This window comes from Columba livia, chromosome 4 (genome assembly GCF_036013475.1).
Source record: "Columba livia isolate bColLiv1 breed racing homer chromosome 4, bColLiv1.pat.W.v2, whole genome shotgun sequence".
Lineage (NCBI taxonomy): Eukaryota > Metazoa > Chordata > Aves > Columbiformes > Columbidae > Columba > Columba livia.
The window spans coordinates 5,872,626-5,895,534 of NC_088605.1; the positions used below are offsets into that span (position 1 = coordinate 5,872,626).

At 40.1% G+C, this 22,909-nt stretch overlaps 1 long non-coding RNA gene across 2 annotated transcripts; it reads right to left on the minus strand.

Moving 5' to 3' along the window:
• Positions 1–7,533: 7,533 nt before the first annotated feature.
• On the minus strand, positions 7,534–22,443 carry LOC110364265 (uncharacterized). Of its 2 annotated transcripts, XR_002422921.2 has the most exons (4): positions 22,331–22,440; positions 19,219–19,295; positions 17,198–17,284; positions 7,534–15,371 (listed from the first exon to the last, which is right to left on the minus strand). It is a non-coding gene; the product is annotated as an uncharacterized LOC110364265 (long non-coding RNA). The 2 variants fall into 2 exon arrangements; XR_010472031.1 differs by lacking the exon at positions 19,219–19,295 and having other exon boundaries at positions 22,331–22,443.
• Positions 22,444–22,909: the final 466 nt, after the last annotated feature.

Here is a 22,909-nt window from a genome sequence, read left to right on the forward strand (position 1 = left end):
AGCAATAAAAGAAAGCAACTTCAAAGTATTAAATTCTAAAGTGATTTACAGCAAGGGTGTCAAGCTCATTTTCATCAGGGGCCACATCAGCCTCGTGGTTGTTTTCAGAGAGCTGAATGTGATAAAATTCAGCCCTTTGAAAGCAACTGTGAGGCTGATACAGCCCAAGTGAAAATCAGTTTGACACCCTGATTTACAACATCCTGACAATTTATGTGAGATGGAGATTTGGCTCTTAAAATTTTTCTGCCTTTGATGCAGTAAAACTACACAGCACTTGCAAAGTTCAGCGCTCCCTGGTAGTGCAGACGAAGTGTCTACTTGATCTGTGGGGTGAACTATGTGGGACTGGGTCCATAAACCTGGACTGAATTATTTAGACTGAGATCACCTCACTTTGTTTCTTGTCTTAAGGAGCTAAGACTCTGCTTAGCACAATAGTGGGATGTGTCCTGCAGGGACATTATGCAAGTAAACTATATTTGAACAGCATTGCACACATGTTGATCAAAGAGGGTCCTCAGACCAATGTGACATGTTGCCCTGTCAGCATCCACAACATTGTCAGTTCCTGATCACAAGCAACAGACCAACAAAATGAAAAAAATCCTTGTGCAAGACAGAAAACCAGACAACCAGATGGAAAATTTTGACCATTTATCTTTCATTCTATCTGGAGACGTCCAAGTGTGTATGTCCCAAGAACTGCTTCCAGCACAGATAGATATCACGCTTGGCAACAAAGGAACTTTGTGGAAGGTGCCATGTGCTCCTCACAAAGCTGCTTTCAAGACAGTATTGCCCAGCTCCACCGTCCACTGAGATGTGGCTGTACAAAGAGGGGCAGGTGCTTCGAGCAATGGTTTTCCACCATTTTTCGTTTGCACACCAGTATATTCATCTTGCTGGACACGCAAGTCAATATGGGGCAAATCCAAGATGACTGATAGGAGACTCGATTTTCTAACTACTTGTCAATTGTCCTGTAGCAGTCGGCTAAAAAGTTTGACTCGAGGAATATATAATACATTAGCAATCTCAACTGTAGAGGTTTGTCCAGTGACAGCAAGTGTTCTTCTTCACAGCAGTCTTCAATACACAGGTCTAGAAAGTAACCCCAATTTCAAAAGCTTATTTTCCTACCTTATTAGGGCAATAGTCATAAACTGCTTTTCTTTACTAAAAAATTAATAACTCGTAAATGCACCTTAACATGACAATTTAAGCCATATGGATTTCCATGTGAAATATTTATTCACTTCCTCTCTTGCTATTTTTGGTTTTAATAAAGAGAGATGAAAAGCTGGAGAGAAAAAATTATAGCCTCAAAAACTGCATGCGGTTAACATTAAAACATTTTAATTTAACTTCACATTACAAAAATCCAGATGGTCCATGTTCTGTTCAGCCCTCAGGGGACTGCAACATGCTACCATGGGTAAAATGCGTCACTCCCTTCCTCTTCCCTTGTGTACAGAGAATTTTCAGTCAAGATACCACAGGCTGGCAAAACCTGTATTTAACTGTCTCTTGGGGATTCAGGGAGATCTCAGGGAATGCTCGAGAGATTTGGGACTATCATACCTCCTTTCTGGTGGACTGCATTGCTAAAAGCACTGTTTATCACTTTCTGGGATGATAGAAGGGAGCTAGTCGTCAGTGGAAATAGAGAAAACCTGATTGACCTTCAGCTGGCACTAATCAGCTCCACAAATACGCCCCATCTGGATTTGACCCCCGATTTGCAGCAGCTCTAGCCCCCAAGATGGGCGAGTATTTGTGTATTGACACTCATTCTGTTTCAGACTTTGACCTTTAAAACATTATTTTATAAGCCTGTTGCACCATGGCATCACCCTGCTCCCAGTACAGTACATTGGTGCACTCAAATGTAAATCTCTCTCCTCTCTGGTTGTGATAGAGCACAACAGTGCACCTGGCACTGTGACATTACAACATTTTTCTGGACACCATCAATGACTTCCCAAGCAAAGAATGACCTACGTGTACCTGCCATGATCTGTATAGACCTGCCGCACTGTTGTTGAGGCTTACATGGCAAAACTGGTAGTAATTCACTTACGCTTCCTAGTAGTTCTACTTACATGAACAATGTCATCTTTTTTTTGGAAATTATTCTCAAATTAAATCTGAATGTGCTGAAATTACAGACAGCCCCCACCACTCCTAAGGAGACTATCACCTCCTACAGATCTCCTTATCTTCTCCTTAAAGACAAATTATTATGCCCTGAGGCACAAGTCAGGCCATAAAATTCAACTTCCTGACTCTTTCTTGGGAGCAGAAGGAAGGTGGGCATAAGGTCTGTGATCCACAACTAATCAGAATAATATTCAGTGTATTCCTGTCATTTCTAAACTGCCTCAGTGATCGTCTGCAAGTGTCTGTTTAGATCTACAAACTAGACGATCTGCAAGTGCAAGTCTTAGTTCACGTGAACAGCCTTGGCATCAGACACAGCACGCTCTTGTAGCTGCCAGCTTGCATAAGAAGTAACAGGACATTTTAACAAGTGACTGAGAGTGCTGCAGAAGCATCTGAATTTGGCAGTTTGATGTGTGGAAAGCGATAGTTGAGGTGTGGAGAATGATGGGGGAAGGATTTTGGGTTGAAAATACAGTAAGCTCACTAATGTATGAGGAAGTTTTATCATGTCAGGCCCAAATGAAAAAAACAAAAACACACAAAAAAAACCCCACAAAGTGAAAAGTGAACTGAGACAAAGTACATTTGTTCTGACCGTCATTGGGATGAAATCACTGCAGAGAGGTAATAAGAAACTAGTTGTCATGTTCTTGTTTTTTACCTCAATGATATTATAAGGAAAATTCTAAGCAAAGCATCTAATGAAAGTTAATGCTGCTGCCCTACCTTGAGCGATACTCAAGAAAAGCAGGTTGTGAGACTTTTTTCTTACAGGCTGCCACTTCCATTAGCTTCATGGACCTTTCACCTTTTCCTCCTCAGTATTTGCAGCTTCCACTCCACTTGCTGGAGATGTTGCCAACTTATGAACTCTTCACTGAGCAGTGAGCTGGGGAAAAGCCTTCTCCTGTGCTTCTGCATGTGTCCTGTAGCACTAAGACAAGAAGATAAAGGATAAAAAATATTAAGGATAAGAATGAAATGTTGGAAAGGAAGGGAGAAGAATGGCCTCAAGAGAAGGAAAGTATTTACTCTGCCATCTTTTAGAACAAAGAAGTGAGGATGATGGCCAAAGAGGGAGCCAGGTCTGCAGTGAGACTTAATAACGTGGAAATCTTTGCAAACACTATTTCTGCTCGAAAGAGACTGGTTTTGGTGATACGAATCCAGTATGGGGGATGTATGGGACAGCTGGACTGAGGGCAGGCTGGAAAAGAGGAGGTCAAGCCTCACTTTTAAGGATGTCAGGAGGTGGCTTACATAAATGACATTAAATTTTAAAAATAAATGTTAAATCATGTGAAATTATATTAAACTTTAAAATAACGCTCTCACCCTAATGGTAATTATAAGGTGACAGAACTACCATGGCTTAACAAGCTGCCACACTTCATCCAAACCACCATCCCCGTGCACACCCTCAGCCCAAGGCAAATGTACAGCAAATTGATTTAGCTTTGCTCACAGGGAAGGAGGGTTAACTTAAGTTGCATTATTTCACGTGGCACATGGCAAATTGCTGCAGTTCAATGATGCATGGTGACTCGTGACAGCGCGCTCTCTCTGCTTGGAGATGTGCCGGGCCATGAAATAACGGTCTGAGTCCTCATCACTGAGCCACTTAGAGCCGAGCAGGGAAAAGCGCAAGAGGCCGAAATGGATGCTCTTAAAGTGGAAAGAAAAGGGATGAATTAAGTGACACCACAATTTTTTCCACTGCTCAGTCTTGAGAACCTGAAGCCATCCAGTTGAGACCAAATTAATTCCCAGAGTAAATCCACAGAGGAATGACCCAACATTTGAATTTTCCTTTTAATATAATTGAAATTTTTCCTTTTAATTTTCAATTGAAAATTCCCATTGCCACTCCCAACATTTGATCACAAGAGTGTGCTTCACATTGCAGGGATTTCTATGGGTCTCTGGGCAAACTGGTGGTCAGCCACATGGAGATATATCACATTTGCTTAAGGCTTAGATAATAGTAGTGTCCTACTGTGTTAGCTGGTTTTCTGCTGCACCCGACTATCCTATATGATTCAGGAGTGATCAAGGAGTATTGTACTTGCTTTGTTGGTAGTATCTTGGATAAATTATTGGTATTTGCCTGACTGATTTTCATACATCAGTAGCTGGCTTACCTATTAAAGCATCAACATTATAATCTTATACAGACAGGTGAGCCATGCAGCTTAACTCACATGCAGCCCGTGCCCTAAGAGTTGTTGATGTGTATGTCAGTGTTTTAGAGTTAAAATTTACACACTGGAAAAAACAACCCTCACAGTTCATTTAAAAAAAAAAAAGACACTAAAGAAACCACCGAGGATAAAATTGCACAACTTTATAAGGTTAACATTTATCATCCTGTTTGTTTTCCCTTCTCTCTCCTGCTTTTCCCATCTGGTTTGGTACCACTATTTATGTCATTTTAACAACCACCCTCCACCCCCTCTGTGCTGCATAGATTTTCAAACTCAATATAAAAACAAATCCACTGCAAAGCACACTGAAAATTGCCACAGCAGTCCCAGGACTCCCCAAGCCAAGGAGCACTCTGTCAAAAAGCAGGCGCCATATGGAGCGTGTTTATTGCTCTCAGTGCTGCCGTCACAGCAGTCTGTGCTGCTGTCTCCAAAAGGAGGGGGACTCGGAAAATGGGAGCTGCTCCCGTATTTATTGTCCCTCTATGTATATGCACACATGCATACATTGAAGTCTGAATGTATGCTTTAAGTAAGGGTAGCGGCAGCAGCACAACTGCATAGAAAGCACGAACAGGACGAGGTATTCTGCTCCGATAAGCAGAACGAAAAGGCTTGATTGGCAATGCTGAAAGGCAGGCTGGTTATTTAGTACAAGCTGCTTGATGAGCGACAGCCAAAAATATCCCAGTTATTAATAATAATCACAGAGATAAAAGTGAGAGGGCAGGGGCAGCTCAGCTATTTGCACAAGTTGCACTTACTCCTAGTGAGGGAGAAATAAGCAGAAAGTCAAGAGAAAATATGGAAAGGGGAAGGGAGAAGCAGGCATTACAAGTGGATTTTAAGGGCTTTCACTCAGGAACTGGTGCCATAACGAGGTTTGTGTTCTTGGGTCTGACCAGTCAGCTATATCAGAGCATATCCGTGCAATAATTGGATGACCATCTTTTCCATCCCAGCTTGTTGCCAAAACACTGCTGAGTCCTGAGGCCAGCCCTTCTTAATTAAAATCTAGGATTTGCTGCATGCACACATGTGAAGGAACTGCTTGTGGGACCTGCAGAGGCTATGGGGACCCAAACCCAGCCCTGGAAGAGGGGAGAATGTGACCAAAACTGTCCTGTGGAGAGGGGAGACCAGAGGGCACACAGGTTGCCAGGGGCTGGGTGACAATTAAATGTCCCCCAGCAAAGGAACAAGCAAAGGATTTGCTGTGGGTCTCTGTGTCACACAGAAGATGACGGGAGTCTATCTCCTCCTATTTATCCTCCTCTATCTCTCCTATCTACTCCCCTCCACCCTGTTTACTGCCTTTGTGACCCTCTGAAAGCCATTTTAATATAAGGAGGTTCATGTTGTCCTTCTTCATAGGGCTGTCCTGAGGCTAAAACCCATCTCTGAGGTCAGTGCACTTGGGATCATGCCGGTGCAGTGCCTGGGGGACCATCTGACTGCAAGTGACAGGAGTGAGCAGCCTCCCATGCTAATAAGCCATATAACCACAGACATAAGCTTTTCTGTAGATCATTGGCTCATAAAAAGAAATGAGCCTGAATCACAAGCACCAGTGAATGTCCCACTGCCCAGACTTGCTCCTGCTGAATAATGTCAGACCCTCCTGCAAAGTGGCTGCTTTCCCAGAGCATCCTCCTGAGACCTTCAGCTCTTTCCCAAACTCAACCCCTTCCTGAAACAATACAAAGTGATACTCAGCTCTCTGAAATCTGCTTTTGTGGGCATGGACTTCATGGATGCTGTAAGAAATGCAGTCCTGAATGGCACATGTGCACAGAGTGAGGGTTTCCAAGGCGTTTGGAAAGCACCATCCATAAAACCTGGAAGTGACCTACCAGATCAAGCTATTCCACTTGTGCCAAAAAGCTGTGAGTTAGACAGAAATAATCATGTGGAGTCTGTGTGGTGACTTTTGTGCAGTAACAATAAAGCTTGAATCTGAGGTCTTTTCACTATTTGAAAATTCAGCTTTTGTGCAGAGTGGGAGGTTGTGGACTTTAACATCCAGTTCTTAATGCATGATATACACCATCTGTACTTTGATTAGCAGTGGTAATTTGAGACCAGTGACTGGTATTGGGCAATTCATGTCAGAATAAAAACAGAGAATGTTTGAATAAATGGGTTCCTCACCATTAGCCTTTTGAGAATAGCCAAACAAGCCCTTAGGAGCACAGGCTTGAAAGGGCAAAAGAATTTTCACAATCAAATTTGACCAAGACCTTTTCCCTCTTCCCATTTTAATCAGTAAGGAAAAAAAAAAACAAAAAACAACACACAAACAAAAACACCAACACAAAACACAACCAAGTCTTGAGAGATTTTGCCTGGAAAACTGGAATTAAATCCATTTTGCTACCCTAGTAGAGTAGATGGGATAACTCTCTATATCCTAGACTTCATGGACAACAATGCATAATGTTCTTCTCTGCTTTAGCCATTATCTAAGTGAAGTTTCCATCTTTGGCAGGGATTTTGTACCTCAGTCAAAGCCAACTTGTGTTGCTGCCTCTGCATTTGTCAGTATAATAAAAAGAGCTGGTGGTCCAACTCATCTGACACTGAAGGCAGAGGAAGAACAAGGATGGAAATTGGATAAAAGACATGAGATGTTACATCTTCAAAGTGGTGTTTTATTAGCCTTTGTCCTCTTGGTGCATCTAAATCCTCAGGCATGAGGCCTATGATTATACCCAGTGGGGAAATTCACATTTATGTCAACAAGTTATAAATTGTATCATGTGACATAACTATATTAAATAAACACATACCATAAAGGACAGCAGGATCTGACCAGTTGTTAAAGAGAGTTTATATTTCTGTTTTGTAAAACAAAGGAAAGGTCCATTGTTAATGCAGAACAATGGCAAGAATCTGAGCAGCTAGGACATACACAAGCTATTTTGAAATAGGTTTCTGAAACTGGTGAGATGAATTATCCCCCTGAAAGTTGATTTTATTAACTTTTTTTTAAACCCAGATGTATCATGGGACAGCAGTGTGAGCACTCAGCCCACCCACATGAATTCTTGGAAGCTTGGTGCTTGGATTTTTTGTGAACGTCAAAAATTGGACAGAAATCTGAGTGAATATGATTGAATGGGCATATAAAGTATGCAGCATTGCAAATTCACAGCTGCAGGCAGTCAAGATGTAATTTGCGCTACTACCCAATTAGTAGCCACCATCCAGCTAGAACATGAACAGCATAATTTCTCTGATAGTCAGCTGCCTGGCTGCAACTTGTTGTGCCCAGCAGAGGCAGTCAGTAATGCTCTCTCATCAAAAATGAGGGTGATCTTAATAGACCACATAGAAGAAAATCTTATCTAGCTCTATATTGGAAATTAGCACTAGGTGATTTAGGAAGGATAAGGTTCATCTCACCTGGCAGTTTCTCATTACACCTCCATGGCTTACTGTCTGCTCTGCCACTAAAGATGTTGTCTTGAACCCTTCACAGGAGAGGTAGCTTCCAAAGGGCAATTTGTCCCACTAGTCCAAAATACCTCTATCAGGTTGGTTTATCTTCTGTGAGTCTAGATCAGCTTAGCTTCAAGACATACTTTTTACAGAGGTAAAGTGAGATGCAACTCACTCTGAAGAAAGATGGGAAATCCTTATTAAAGTAACACTTAGTTACAGGTTTCTTACTGCAAAAGTGCTCCAGATCAAGCTTTGACATCAAGATTTTGCAAGTGGATCTTAATTTTTACAGCTGGATCTCAAGGATACTCCATCCTAGGGTACTAGAGTTTACATTTATAATAGTGTATTGCAGGACCACTATCAAGTGGACATTGTAGCAGAACCATCATTCCTTAAGTCTTAATCACTTCAGAACTCCCCTAATCCTGAATTTATCCATTCTCTTGAAACCAAGAGTGTTGTGGTTTGTTTGTTTGTTGTGGGGTTTTTGTTGTGTGTTTTTATTTATTTATTTTTTGGTTGGTTGGTTTTAATTTTTTTGTTGTTGTTTTAAATGTACTGGAAGGTTTAAAATATGAATGAATGAATAAATAAATGGTGTGTGCATACATGTCGCAACACTCAAAGGCAGATTTGGTAATGAAAGGTCATGTCCATGAGAAAATGATATTACATGCTTGGAAGCATTGAAACATTTCTGAAATGTCTCCAGTGCAGAAAATAATGAATACAGAATTCACAATGGTGAACAAAAAAGAACATTGTACCCTAACCTAAATACATTTTTTACATCAGAGTTCACCGATAACATGTTACAATTGTAATAAGCAGCCTTTTAATAGGAGCAAAATTATGGCAAACTCTTCCATGCCTTGCTGGTCTAGTATCTTTGGTCTCCCACATAACACTTCCCTTCAGAGTGACCAAATGTGGTGTTAATGTACCCTAACTGGTACAACTAATGCTTAATTTGTCCTTTCACTGCAATTTTGATAAACCAGTAATTGTCTCAAATGATGGGATAACACAGAAAAGTAGCATAGTCACCACTGTTAGTTCTGTGTTATTGTTCTTCATTACAAACATGTTTAATTTTCCATACAGCATGTCTTTATTGATTCTTTTTAATTGGTTACTCAAATAGTTCTCTAAGACCTACTAACAGCTAACTTCACAAACTGCTTCCAATGCAGAGTTGTTAATGAAGTCAGCCAGAAAGTGGACAAAGGCTTCATGTGTCCTGTGTGCTATAGGAAGATCAGTTTCAGGAAGGACAAGGGTGTCTCTGGAAACCCTGCACTTCTTTAAATTCACCTACAGGTGTCATCTGATTCTTGACCAAGAAAAACTCACTTTTCTTATCTTAAAACCTGCACATCACACGGTGTGTTTATCAGAGCTAATGTCCTCCACTCCAGTTGAGATGATCCAGTTGTGTCAGCTGGACCTCTTGCAGTGGTGAGATAACCAGCTGTGTGGCTTCTGGACCTGAGCGAGTGCCTCTGAGCAGCTCTTCATATAAGGAGGAAATCATTCCAGGTAGGAATGTTGCTCTTTGCTCTGATGCACAGATAAAGTAACTCCTCTACTTATTTTTATATGGGGAAAAACTTCTCCTCAGAGCATCTTGTTCCCTATCCTAAATGCCATGGAGATGTGGAAGATCATTCTTAATTTTGGGCTGGTAAGTCTGTATCTAAAACACTCTCCAGAGGTGTGGAAGACCTGGGTTCACATTCTTCATCTGCTGGAATTGGATCATGTGTGGAAGTTCAGATTTTCCTCTCCAGTGAGAGCTGAGGATTTCCAGGTCTTTCCCAGTCTCTCTTTTGAGATCATTGATCTTCACATACATATACATATAAATAAATGCATCAAAACCAGACAGCAAATTTCCTCCTTGGGAAGTAAGCACTTAAAGTGAATTCAAACCACATCAGGCAGGCTGGTACATCAACTACTTCGCAGCGGGCTTAATGGGTGAGCAGCAGTGTTTGATTTCACCCGCATGAGAGAAAGGAGTAGTTATGGCACCATATCCTCAGATCCAGACTGCAACACCAAATATGACTCATCAGAAAAATAAAAGGGGGGACAAAAAAAATCCCATGTCCACTCCATTTCCTCAGACGTGATAATGGTGTTCTGCTGGAATTAGACCCGGGCTAAAGGAGCTACCCCAAAAATCTGAATAAAGTCACCTATCTGAGGGAGTATAAGATTTTGGAGGAGAAAAAAAAAAAAAGACAATAGATCAATTTAGTTTGGCACCCTACAGAATAAAAAACCTTCTATTACCTTAATTCTGATGCAGGACTTGGGTAACACAATGAAGACAGTGTCACTCTGGTTTTTGTATACTGCACCCTTTTAAATGTAGATGAGGATCTACATTTTCTGAAAGGTCAGCTGTGATTCAACCACTATTTTTATGTTGTTCTGCAAATTGTTACAGTGAATCACTGTGTACTTTCACTCACATTCATAGACATTTTATGGTTCTTCATCCCTTGTTCTCCAAAATAAAAGCAGTCTAGACTGAGAAATGAAGTCTGTAATTTGCTCATTTTATGTAGGAGGAAAGCAAAAATACCTTAATTCTGTGAAGGCCATCTGGTTTCTTAAAGCCAAGGTTTCCTATAGAGTTTAAAGGTCAAGCAAATTTGATTAAAGAAAATTTCTACCACCATTAATTTAATCTGTCTTTTGGTAAAAAAGCTCGAGTGAGTCAGACCTGGCTAAAAATGAGCTCACCAGAAAGCCTGTGGGCTGTTTCCGAGGTCAACATGAAACATCGTGAGCCTAGTTGAGCTTCAGGAAGGAAGTTTTCCACAAATACAATAACACGTTACAATATTTGAGTAACACATCATGAGTCAATATGCCATGTATATACTCTGAGATTACCGTATTAAAATTATATTTTCTGACTAAACAGAGCTGGTTCGTGGGCACTGTCAGTCATACCTGTTGATTTCATGGAGAAAAATGCTTTTTTTGAAATTTTTCGCTTTCTTTGGCTCTTGGAAGTCAACGGATATGTGTCAGACAAGAAGATTCAAGAAGGAAGGGTAAAATGGATAAAATAGAACTGATTGTTGAGAAGCTAGTTCTAGTTTACTATAACTTTTTTTAAAACCTTGATTCTGCCTGGTCCACTTCCCTTTTTATATTCTGTTTATTATTTAAATTGTGTTTGTCATAGCAAGAGGACTTCCCTGCTTCTCAGGGTGCTGCATATTATATCATTAATATTGGAAAGATTTAGCTATGTCCTGGTGTTTGGGCCTGTATGCTTACCTAAAGAAAAAATGTACTTTTCTTGAGTATTTACACCAATAAAAACAGAAATCCACAGTGGTCTTGGGCAGCGTCTTTAGACAGTAAGATACAGAAGGTCAGCCATAAAGAAAGGATTGCAATGATTGCCATCCAAAACTCTGGGGAAAACCCATGACCCAAGGAAAGATTTCCTTTCCCTGAAAATAAACATTTTTTATTCTTTTTCTCAAGTAGAAAACTCTTGGAAGTTCAGCAGTGTAGGAGGAGGTGACCTAAATACATTTTATGCTGCTCAGAGCAGCCCAGTGTAGAGCTTGTAGGTTTTGTACATCCTAGGCAACTGCTCAGTAATTTTTACTAATTTCACCGTGTGTTTACATTAACTTCTATAGGAACTCAAGGAAAGAAGCCTTTAATTTAGGTGACTGCATTAACTGCTTCTATTAAAAAGGGTTAAAAAAAGCCGCTTCATTTCTTGCGGACAGGATGGGAAGAAGGAGGTGAGTGAGATAGCCCAAAAGACAAAATTTTAGTATTGTGAGAAGAAATTCCATGTCTGTTTTCAAGACCAGAAATGTTGGATCTGCTTATGGTTTGAATGACTGAGAAAATAAAGTCTTAATCAGAGCCTCAGAAGAGAAAATGCTTCTGCATTAAACCAGTTCTGACTGTATAAAGATTCATGGTCTCGCTCTTTATATACATTTCATGTTGACAGTTCTGAAGTATGAGACAACCGAGCCTACTGCAGATTCCTTTACCGGTTGTGGCAAATATGGCACCTAGAGAAACATCTGTAGGCAGAAGCTGTCTTTGGTCAGGTTTTAATGCACGAAACCTGTTCTTCAGGTCTGTAACTGATTTCAGTAGTCAACCCTTAAACTTCTGCTATTACTTTTTGTAAGCAATTACCATTAGCATATGGTTGCCAATGCTAACTACAGAGAATACCAGGGTAATATTAATTAGGAAGGAGAGGAAACTGTGAGGATATCCTTGCTTTATTCTGTTAAACTGTTAGCATTATTTATGCTGTGCATTACACTACCTAAGAGAGAGGCACCCTTGTTCTGAGCACTAAGCAAATAACTAACGTTCTAAAGTCCTTGCCATACAGAACCATACAGCTAATTAAACAAGGCTGGCAAGTAACAGGACAAGCAACTGATGTGAAAACAAAGCCTCAGGTCACGTAACAATAGAGCTATGTATAGCCTGAATACCCATCTCATTGTTATAAGCTGGTGCTGCAGCCATTGCGTCAAACTAACTCTTCAAATGGGTGAATAGGAAACAAGATAAATCATTAAAGGGTTTTGTAGCATTTTGAGCAGTTTTCATGAGGAGCAAGATGGGCATCTGCAGCGTTGAAATGATCTGTTGTAGAACATAAAGCACTTTGACATAAAGCATAATGACAGAGGGAGGCTTTCATCACTGGGCACAAAATGAAATCATAAAGGAAAAAAAACCAAACAGTGTATATCTATATCCAGAGGAGCAGGGCATGATCAGAAGTAATTAAGTTCAATTCTTCAGGTATTGTCACTAAATTGTTACCAACAAGAGGCCGAAAACAGGTTTTAAATGACGGCATAATTCATAACATTTGGTGGAGGTTGTTCTCTTTTAACCTAAGCCATTCAGTTAGAAGAGGCTTACCATAAAATGAAAGAGAGTCATCCATCATTAATCAGGCCAATCCAAAAGAGAGTGCCATCATTTAGAGCATGCTGTACAGCAGTAGAGAACAATGACACATCGGAAGTGACAAATATTATTAATCATTTGAAATGGAACATAAGGTGGTGGCAGCTGCGTCTATGATCGCTACACTTAAAATCCAGCACTTCCCTACCAAATGTAAAACAAATTGTTTGTCTTTGACAAAGAAATCACATCAGATGCCAATAAAAGCTTTTCACTTACGTAGGTGAATGTGTAATTACTAGAGATACGTTTTCAGAGGCATGCTGCAGATTGTTGGTGGGTGCAGTGTGCATCCAGAGAATTAATTGGGTAGGAAAAACTGAGGTGTGAAACCAGGTGGAACCAACATGACCTACAAAAGTAGGGCTGCTGTTCAATCAGACTGAAAATCATATTTAACCCCAGCCTTGAAGCTAGACAGCCTCTTGCATGCTCACCTTCTGGACCCATGACCACCTCTGGATGTCCTGTCTCTGGTGTTCTACACATCCATAGGATTCCTGCTCCAGTGTAACCAGGACATTAGACTGAAATCTCTTGGGTGTGAAAAGCTCTGAATAGGTATGCCTGGTCTGTTCAGAAACAAAACACCTTCTGGGCTGAGGGGGAACTCTACAGCTATGAAAACTGCAAAGTAGAGAGAAAAATATGTTCAAAGAACAGGAATGAAGAGGTACACCATATTTTGGGGTGACTGGTTTAAATCTCAAAAAGGGAACTGTCGTGCTTTCCATACAGTGTACTTAAATTGGGGAACCTCCTCTGCTGCAGGGTAGGATTGGGTTCAAAAATGGGCAAATGTTTATAGGAGGCCAGCCACTGGGATTAAATAATAATGGGCAAATCTCCATCCCTGAAAACTAGTTTACCACTAAGTGAGGGAACTGAGAGGGCATGTGAAGGGCATTGTTTTTTATATTATTTCCTTCTACATTCACAGCTGACCACTTCAGAGGCAAGACACAGGGTAGTTCCTTTGCTCTTATCTTGTTTTACTCCCTGAGAAGAGTTGTCTCTTCCTGACAGACAATTTTATGGTAATGGAAATGGCCGATCAGCACTCATGTTGGTGACCTTTGGCTGGGAGCTTTTGCCCAAGTCTCAGAAACTCTTCAAATTATTTTGAAAAAAATGGGAAGAGGACAGTCCACAATTAACTCAGATGATGTAGTTCATGGCTGGCTTTTCTTGAAAAGAAAATGTTGAGAGATTAGGAGGTATGATAGCATACAGTATTAATAGAAATAATATTGGGCAGGAGCTGGAATGCTTCCAGTTTATACAAGTATAAAAATTCAGAACCTTAGGTCTCAGGTCACTGACTTGAACCAAAAGCAATGACAACTGTGGTGAGAGTAGGAAATGATCACTGGAGTTAATAAAACAAGATACAGTATTATCATTTTCTTCTGTTACCTCCTCAGTTCATGTAAAAAAAAAAAAGTAAATGAAGTAATTGCAGTTTAATCTAAAAATGCCAGTAAGGCAAGGCATCTCTAGACCAGTAGAGAAAAGCTTTGGAGAAACTAGTGGTTAGAAAGTTCTTGACACCAAATTCTCTGAGTAATAAAATAGCATACAGTTTTGGAAAAGTGAGGGTGCTTAACCACTGAAGCAGATTTCCAGGGGAAGGGGGCAAAGTGTTCCCCAGCTAAAGGACAGAGGCATTTCTAGAAGATATTCTTCAGTACTCAACAGAAAATAACTGGGTGAATTTTACAGCCTGAGCATGCAAGATGCAGGAGGTGATACTAGATGATATAATGGTTCCTTTCTCGCTCTTAAAATCTATGAATCTATTAAAAATATATTAGAAGCTGGAGGTGGCACTGGTATAATCCCGAACCACTGCTGTGAGCAAGATCTAAATGCAGAATTCAAGTTTCCAAGCTTGCACATGAATGTGAAACGGCATTTACACGCAGCAGTGAAGCTGATACTGAAGCAGCAACTTCTGAGAGCATTGGCACCACTTCTTGCTGTAAAGGTTTTCAGCTCTGATCTTGGCTGAGACCTTCACGCCTTACTGTAACATGAACGGTCATAATAATGGGATTGAATTATAGTGTTCTGCAGAGCAATATATCAACCTCTTACAGGTATTTCCAAAAGAATATCTGGTGGCTGATGGAACCAAGATCCATGGGACGTGGCTGCCAGTGCTCCACAGGGTATGACAGCTGCAAGCCCGCTGGTCTTTGGTACAATATTGAATTAATACTATTGCTAATCCAGCAGCAACACTGCATCATCGCTCTGCCTGGTCCTCTCTGCCCCCTCCTGTGCTTCTGCTCAGAGCAGACACCAAGGCTTGAAGTCAAATGCCCAGACTGGATGACAGAAATAGTTCTTGCCTTGTAGTTCCCAGAATAGCTATGTGTCCTCTGTGAAACACAGCCTTCTGCCCCGGCATCCCACCCTTGGGATCACCAGGGGAGAAGAGAGCATGCTTTTAAGATAAACTATTTTTCCTTCTTTTTCCAATGGCTGGTGGTGGTACATCCTTTCTCTAATAAGTTGCCTGAGCTGGGCAAGTTCAAGGTGCAAGTGGAGGTTACCATCCTGGAAGGGAGATGAAAGAAAGACAATTATCCTGAGCTTGGGAGGTCCTGTTTCCCACAGAGCATAGGACAAATAAAGTTCCCCAAGCCCCTTAGGTAATAGGAAATTTTGGGGGACTAGAGGAGGAAGACCAGTATTCCTGAAGGTGCAGACAGTGATGTGGGCACACACTGAAGACATAATAGTCACAGGTACTTCACAAAGATACCTCTTTGATGTGACATCTGTATGCGGCCTAAATGGTATTTATTGTGTCTTTCACATGTCTAACCTTTTACCAGTCCATCTCTGAAGACACCCTGAGTGTCCCAACATGAAGACCTTCTCTGTTGGTACTTGAAATCACACACTGAGAGACTACTGTGAGAGGTGAACTTAATCATTATGAGATATTTGCTATAGTGATTTAAAGCAGATATTTACAATTTACAAGCTTGCACAACTGAAAGCCACTTTTTGACAATTTTAAGATTTAAAACACCTTTTGACATTAGCAGAAACAGAAAATATCAGACTGAATTCCCAACTTTCTTTCTCTTTGAAAAGCAGAGAGAACAAGTTCTGTCTCTAGTACTGAAAGAAATAAATTTATATACTTTAAGATCTCTTATCTGCCCCTTTATTCTTACATGTAAATGTCACACAATACTAGCTCACAAACTGAAAAAATAATTTTGTCTCTCATTCTGCATCTTTTATCAATAAAGAACAATGCTTTTTAAAAATCTCTTTAATTACACTCACAGACATCTGCTTAATATTGTAGATAAATATGAGATGAGCACTACTGGATGGCAAGCAATAATACCTCTTTACAAATGATGATGAATAAAGAGGAAGATGAATGTGTACAGATAGCATATCACTATAATGGACTGCTTTCTAACAGACATTTTTTATTTGTGTTCTTTGCTCTACTGCATGTAAAATTAAATCTCCAGTGCTGTGCCATAAACACTTTTGCATGAAAATAAATTCCTTTTCACTGAGGAAGAGCCTGGTTCAATTTAAGGACAAGCTGTCTCCTTGAGCATTTCTAAACTATAAGCTTTTTAGAGTTTTTACTGAGATGATCCAGTATGCTTATAGCGCTTTGCATGGTTTTGACAATGACTGAAATATTGCACTTCTGATTGCAAATCCCATCTTGCCTCAACAAAACAGAACTACCAGCATGACGAGACTTCCTGGGTCAGTGAGACCTTGAGTAACACATAGTATAATAAAATCCTCTTTATGGACACATCAGATTCCAAGTTAGAAATAGATTTTGGTTTTTTACCTCTTCTGTTATGACTATAATTTTTCATTGTGTCAGGAATCTTTTACTAACCCCTCCTAAGATTTTACTTTAATACAGTAGGCACCAACTCCTTCACATGCATGTAAGTCATGGTAAAAGGTTCCTAAAATAGCCATTGCCTTAAAGAAAAGAGAAATCTCAGCTCTGACCTAAAATCCTAAATGTAGGGGCCAAATAAGAGGTATTGAAATCCAGCCCTGCTCTAACAGCTAGAGCCCCAGATTTATCTGACTTCATTTCAGGCAGTTAAGTGAGATTCATCAATTGGGAGCAGCTGTCCTAAGTTATTTCTATGGTCAACAGGTAAAAAACAGGGTTGTGGAGGGTGAGTCAGATTTTAAGGCAGAGGTGCAGCCCTGTAGAAGTGCTCACTTTCCATGCAGAGGGAACTCAGAGCTACCCTTCTTCTAATTAAGGGGCTAAGTTTTTACAGTGTTGGTGGATGAGACATTGAAAGTCTTGCTTTTTTGTTTCCTGTATGAGCAGATTACCTGAGGTCTTAGTCCCAAAATAGATCACATACCTGAATAAACCACAATATCAGCTCAGGGTGGGCTCATCTTACCCAGTATGGGATGTGGGCACTCCTCCTCACCCTCAGAGGACATACCTGGTGGATCAAATTAACAGCTTATCACTATATATTTTTCTACATGGTTTGTACCAATTACTCTATATCTAGTTCTTATTTTATCATTTTCTAGGCTGTGGGCCCATTCCCCAGCTGATAAAAATCATTTTTGTTCCATGATGTGGAAGGGCGACGATTTATACTGGATGACTGTCTAATGCGGGCAGATGGATTGCATTCTGTCAGTGAGGGGTCTTTATTGTTGCTGAGGTGAACTTTATATTGTAAGAAAGAACAGAGCACTTAGGGACTACTGCTGGAGAAAAAGTAATAGGATCTGGCCCCACATTGCAGCACGCATTGTCACCTGGGGCGTGCAGGACTCATTGAGGTTAATTGAAAAGGTAGAAGGAAGCCATATAGCAGTTTTCTAGAGCAAAGGGAATAACTATTTCAGACGGGAAACTGATGTTATATCCACAACAGCTCTGGAGGCTTTTCCTTCACTGTGTTTGGAAGCACCAGACACCCCAGCTGCACTCGATGGAGCAGCATCAGAACCTCAGGTGTGATGCAAATGTCCCCCCTTCACTTCAACTGACAGGAAAGACCCTCCTGAACCCTCCTGCTTGACATCAACTTGTACCAAGCTCTAATTTTGTCATATTGCTGATGCTTTTGATAAATGTACTTCCCTCTTATTTAAAAACACTTTAAGAAGACCCTCGACCAGCACCCTAGGCCCCCAAGCACATTTACATTACTAAAGCACATTAGAGTAAAATTGCTTTGGTAAGTTTATAATTTCCCTTTTTGTATGAACTCGCTTATCAACAATTCCAAAATATCACTGTTACAGTATTGATATCCCTCTGCTCTGTGCAATAAAGCTACAGCCATGTCTGTGTGTTAAGCAAACTCCTTCTTTAGAGAAGGCATTTTGCCAAAAACAAGTAGCCTCAAGGATAGTTTAAGAAGTAGTTTTGACTTACTGCAGATTTGTTTTATTTTGTTGGCTTGGTTTTAGTTTGTTTGTACTGCAGGAAAAATAGAGAAAAACAATCTTGAGAATTTTCAGGTCTGGAGGCTTTTGCCTACATTGGAAACTGCCTTATTGCCTGTGTACATCTGAATATGAAGTGGAAGCATCTTCAGAACCAATTTTTAAACCTGTCTTTTGTGTTTACTTGGGCATAATAAGAAACAAATGAAAAGTGCAGATCTCAATCTAAGGAGAAGGATTTAAAATTAATACGTTTTCTCTCCCATACTTTTCAAGTATCAATAACTGAGGAGCCAAGCATAAATAATAGTAGCAGTGCTGTTGTTTTCAATCTCAATGCATTTTGCAAATATTAATCTACAGAGGAAAGGAAACATCTCAAATTAGTATTATTGAAGGGAAGGAGAGAAATTACTGTAAAACATATATATGGGAAACATAAGACATTTTACAAGGACATTGGAACCAGTCTAAAGAGATATCCTGCATCACTCAGTACACTCTCTAGCTCCTCATTAAATTTTTTTCTACATAAACTTACCCAGTTCCATCTTAAAAAGAAATAGATTACTTTTCAGAGACCTGGAGGTCAGAAATTTGTTCTGGTATCTCCCTGCTATGCTTGGGCAACTTTAATGCTCCCATCTTTTCTGGCCCTACAATCTAGAAGACAGTGAAGGAACATGATCATATAGAAATGATCTTGCACTGAGACTCAAATCTAATTTGCTTTGCCCCTTGCCTGCTGCGTGCTCTTGAGCAGTACTCTTTGCCCTTATCCCAGTCTTTGCTCATCTTTTTAATTAGACAGCACATTCTCCAAATGATACTGCATTTTTTCTTCCTTATTAGCATTAAACGTGTTTCAGTGAAGCTTTGACATTGGGCACTGTATGTATGCGGTAATGTAGTAAAACATCCTTAGTTACAGGTGCTGCTGCAAGGTCTGGATTCACAAACACCATCTCACCTCCAGGCAGACACTTGGAGAAGGTTGTTCAGAAGATTCAGTAGATGTCAAGCTACCTTCAGCCTTCCCTGAACTTGCTGTTCACACACATTCATGGAAATAAAAAAATGAAATGAGTGAGAGAAGGAGAAACATAGTTGCTTTTAGAATGATTGAGGGTTGCTGAGACATGTATAAGTATTAGCCATCTCAGTATTTGGAATATGTCATTTTACTGACATTGGCTGTTTAGGTCATCTGGTTAGTTCTTTCTCTATTATAAAAGACAAAAACAGTAAAGCATAGAATATATCTGGGTTTTGTTGAGTCATCTAGAACAACTTTCACTAAAATCAAGAAAAGGTGGAAACCTGGGATTCCTTAGTTAACTAAATGCTCAGAGGATTCTTGCATTTTCCTCAGAATAGGCTGAAAAGTATGCTGAAAATTAAGATAGCCTAAAGAGTATCCAAATACCTCTCACAGTATTTAACAAAAAGTTAAACTTCAGCAAGGAGAAGATTTGGCTCTGGTCTTCAAGATGATTAAAAAAAAAATCGTGTCACATATTAAAGTGGCTTCAGTTTGAATATACCTATGGAGGATTAACATAAATGACAAAATTCAGACTTAGCTAGTCTGCTCTCAAATCTTCACCTTGTCAGTCATTTCCTCCATTAGGTCAGCTTAATCAGTGGTTTGGTCGAGTTTAATAAAGCGCTTGAATAAAAATGTGTACTGGGAAGTCCTCCTCCAAATGTTATTTGCTTCTGATGACACTTGAATCAGAATTCTTCTATACAGAAAGTATTTAATCTGATAATACTGAAACAGGTCAAAGGAGGGAGAATTGAAGAGGCATTAACTTCTGTAAATGTAATAAAACTCTGTCCTCTAAAGCCTTTCATACTAGTAATGAGTTTCCAGTTTTCCATTCCTAGGAGATTATTCTCCTAAGGTCAACTGGAATCTGTGGACATACTCAGAAAGGAAAACAACAACAGTTTGTGTTAGCTTATTTGACTCTCTTGTTTCCAGGCATTTATATTCTGTGTTTTATTATGGGTTAAATTCTGTTCACAACTCTAAAGACAGCAAAAGTTCAGCAAACTCATTCAAAGCTCAGCTCATACTACCTGCTGCAGCCAATCTGAGCACCAGCTGAGCAACTCACCCGAAGTTCATTACCCCTATAATTTTCATCATGATTATGATTGGACTTGAAGCACAGAAATATGGCAAGAGGAATAAGCAGGGCACAAACATGTAGAATTTCAGAATGCTTCTTAGATGTTGGCTGCATTATTTTGCTAATTAGCTAATCAAAAGGTCTCTAGAAAGCCTGGAAGAGTCTAGGACATAGCTCCAATTTTCAGTAAAGCTTCATGGCTGGGACAGAAGCACTTTCACAGACCACAGTTTGGGAGTCATTAATGTTGGAAAATGGTCATACTCATCTCTCCCCCCAGACGGAGTCTGGGAACCATAACTGCGTTGCCAGCTTTATGCATTCTCGCACATAATGCGTTTTTATCATAAAAACAAATGTAGCGTCCAAAAAAATAGTGTTTTATTCACAGCCTGTTGGGAACCAATTTACTGCGCTATAGACTTGAAAATGAAGATATAAAGTGGCACTAGAGAGCCACAATTATGCAAGCCAGCCACTGCAACCTATGACCATCAGTACACTGGGCATGCTGGGACTGGCATTCAGAGTGCGCTACATGACTTCTTGCTTGCAGGGTAAGAGTGGCTGTAAATAGCTGTGAGACCTGCTATGAGGACTCTGTGTGTGCAGGGAAAGGTTATTTCATGCACACTAATGGGACTGTGAAGCTGAAAAATAACTTGCAAAAAATGAGTTTTGGAAGAGCAACGTACAATACAGGTAGAAGAGCTTTAACATCCTAAATGGATCCTTAGCTCAGGACACAGCAAATCCGGGCCACTCCATTCGTGGCTGCATTAGCTTAGGAGCGCTGAAACAAAACAAAACTTTTCTTCAACTGCCTTAAATCTGACTCTCAAAACAAAAACTACTATTCTTATTAATTTGTGTGACCTAAAACCAGAGAGAGCTTCCATAAGAAGCAAACTTTTTATATAGCCGATATACTTTGCAATGGGAAATAGTTTCATTTATTATCTTGCTACAGCTACAGTCACTGAATAAACCTGGAAAGAAGGAAAAAAAAAAAAAAAAAGAAATAGTGGCCAGTATAGCATTTTAACCCTAAAAGCAACACGCTATCCAAATCTAATATGGTAACACAGCAGAGAAAGGTTGGATTTCTTTTTGGTTAGTGACACAGACACGCAAACTCACCTAACTTTTCTTAGGTATTTTAGAGATAGTGTATCTAATTTACACTATAAATACAAACGGAAAAATGCCTGTAATATACAGGAATGTCTGTGATATATAGGATTGCACATATTTAATAATGTGTTAAACACATAACTCTCTTGCACTAGGGATATCAGTGTGATTTAATTACCGTAAGAATAAGTTAATGAATGACTTTCTTTGTAAAAGTGATAGGTATATTTCCTTCCTGAAAATTCTCACTCTTGACTTTCCCTTGGGTGCAATACAAAAAGGAAGCACTTTCAATAAACTATCCATAATGAGAGTTAAGGAAGGCAAAAGGCAAAAAAAATGGCTTCAAAGAGCAGAAGTGAAAACCCCAGAAAATATACTTCTGTACAGGTAAAGATAATCTTGCAGTACCAGTCTCTGTGGAGACTACATTAGTATATGATAAAGTATTATCAGAACTAGCAGTTATTAGCAAAAAGCACAAGGAACTTGCAGTGTATTAATGGAGGAATTACAAGTGCTGTCATGGAGACACCCCAAAAGTCAATTTAGGCAGGGAACAGGCTCTAAACTGCCTTTATTCAAACCTGAGCTGTGTAGCAGAAAATCAACTACAAAAGGGTTTTATGCAAAATCATTCAGCACTGTGGCAACATTATACAACACAGGTTCAGGTACCAGTTCAGTTACTACACAAGCGACTCAAACTCAACGGGATTGGATCCCAAACCTCTAAACTGATCATTCAAAACACACATCTTACCACTCTGTGTCAAAGTGAGGACTCTCAAGGGTACCCAGATTGCTTACCGGGTCAGCAAGGTGTCTCAGTCCCCTAGGAATGTTACTTAGATTGCCAGTCTAAGGAGGAGACTCTTCAAACCCACTCCTTCAAGGAAGACCAACTGAATGAGGGTCTCCAGCTGGCTTCATTTATACCCTAGTTGAAGCCGAGCTGTGGTCACTTATGGTAGTGGTCTGAAAGTGTTTCTCAGTCGAGGCATTTCATTGGTCACAGGTCCTGCCTGTTAAACAAGGGGCATGTGCATGACCATTGATCTAGAAGTTTCTATTGCTTTCAGGGGTGGGGAGGGTGTATGTGCCACAAGATCATAATTAAAAGGTGTGAAGGCCTGAATATTCACAAAGCCATGAAGTCAATGAGGTCATTCATTCAAGCAGTGCAAGAAGGATTTGGCAGGAGGTAGCCACAAATAGGCCCTGTGGTTTCACTGAGAAGGCACGGAAGAAGGGAACATGGAGTGGGTTGTTTTCCTACTCTTACTTGTGGCTTCAGACAAACCCTGTTCTACATCCCAGCCTTGATTCCCTACCTTTGGCAGCCTCAAGATAGCTTCTCACTTTGGCCTGGCCCTCACAGTTGAACAG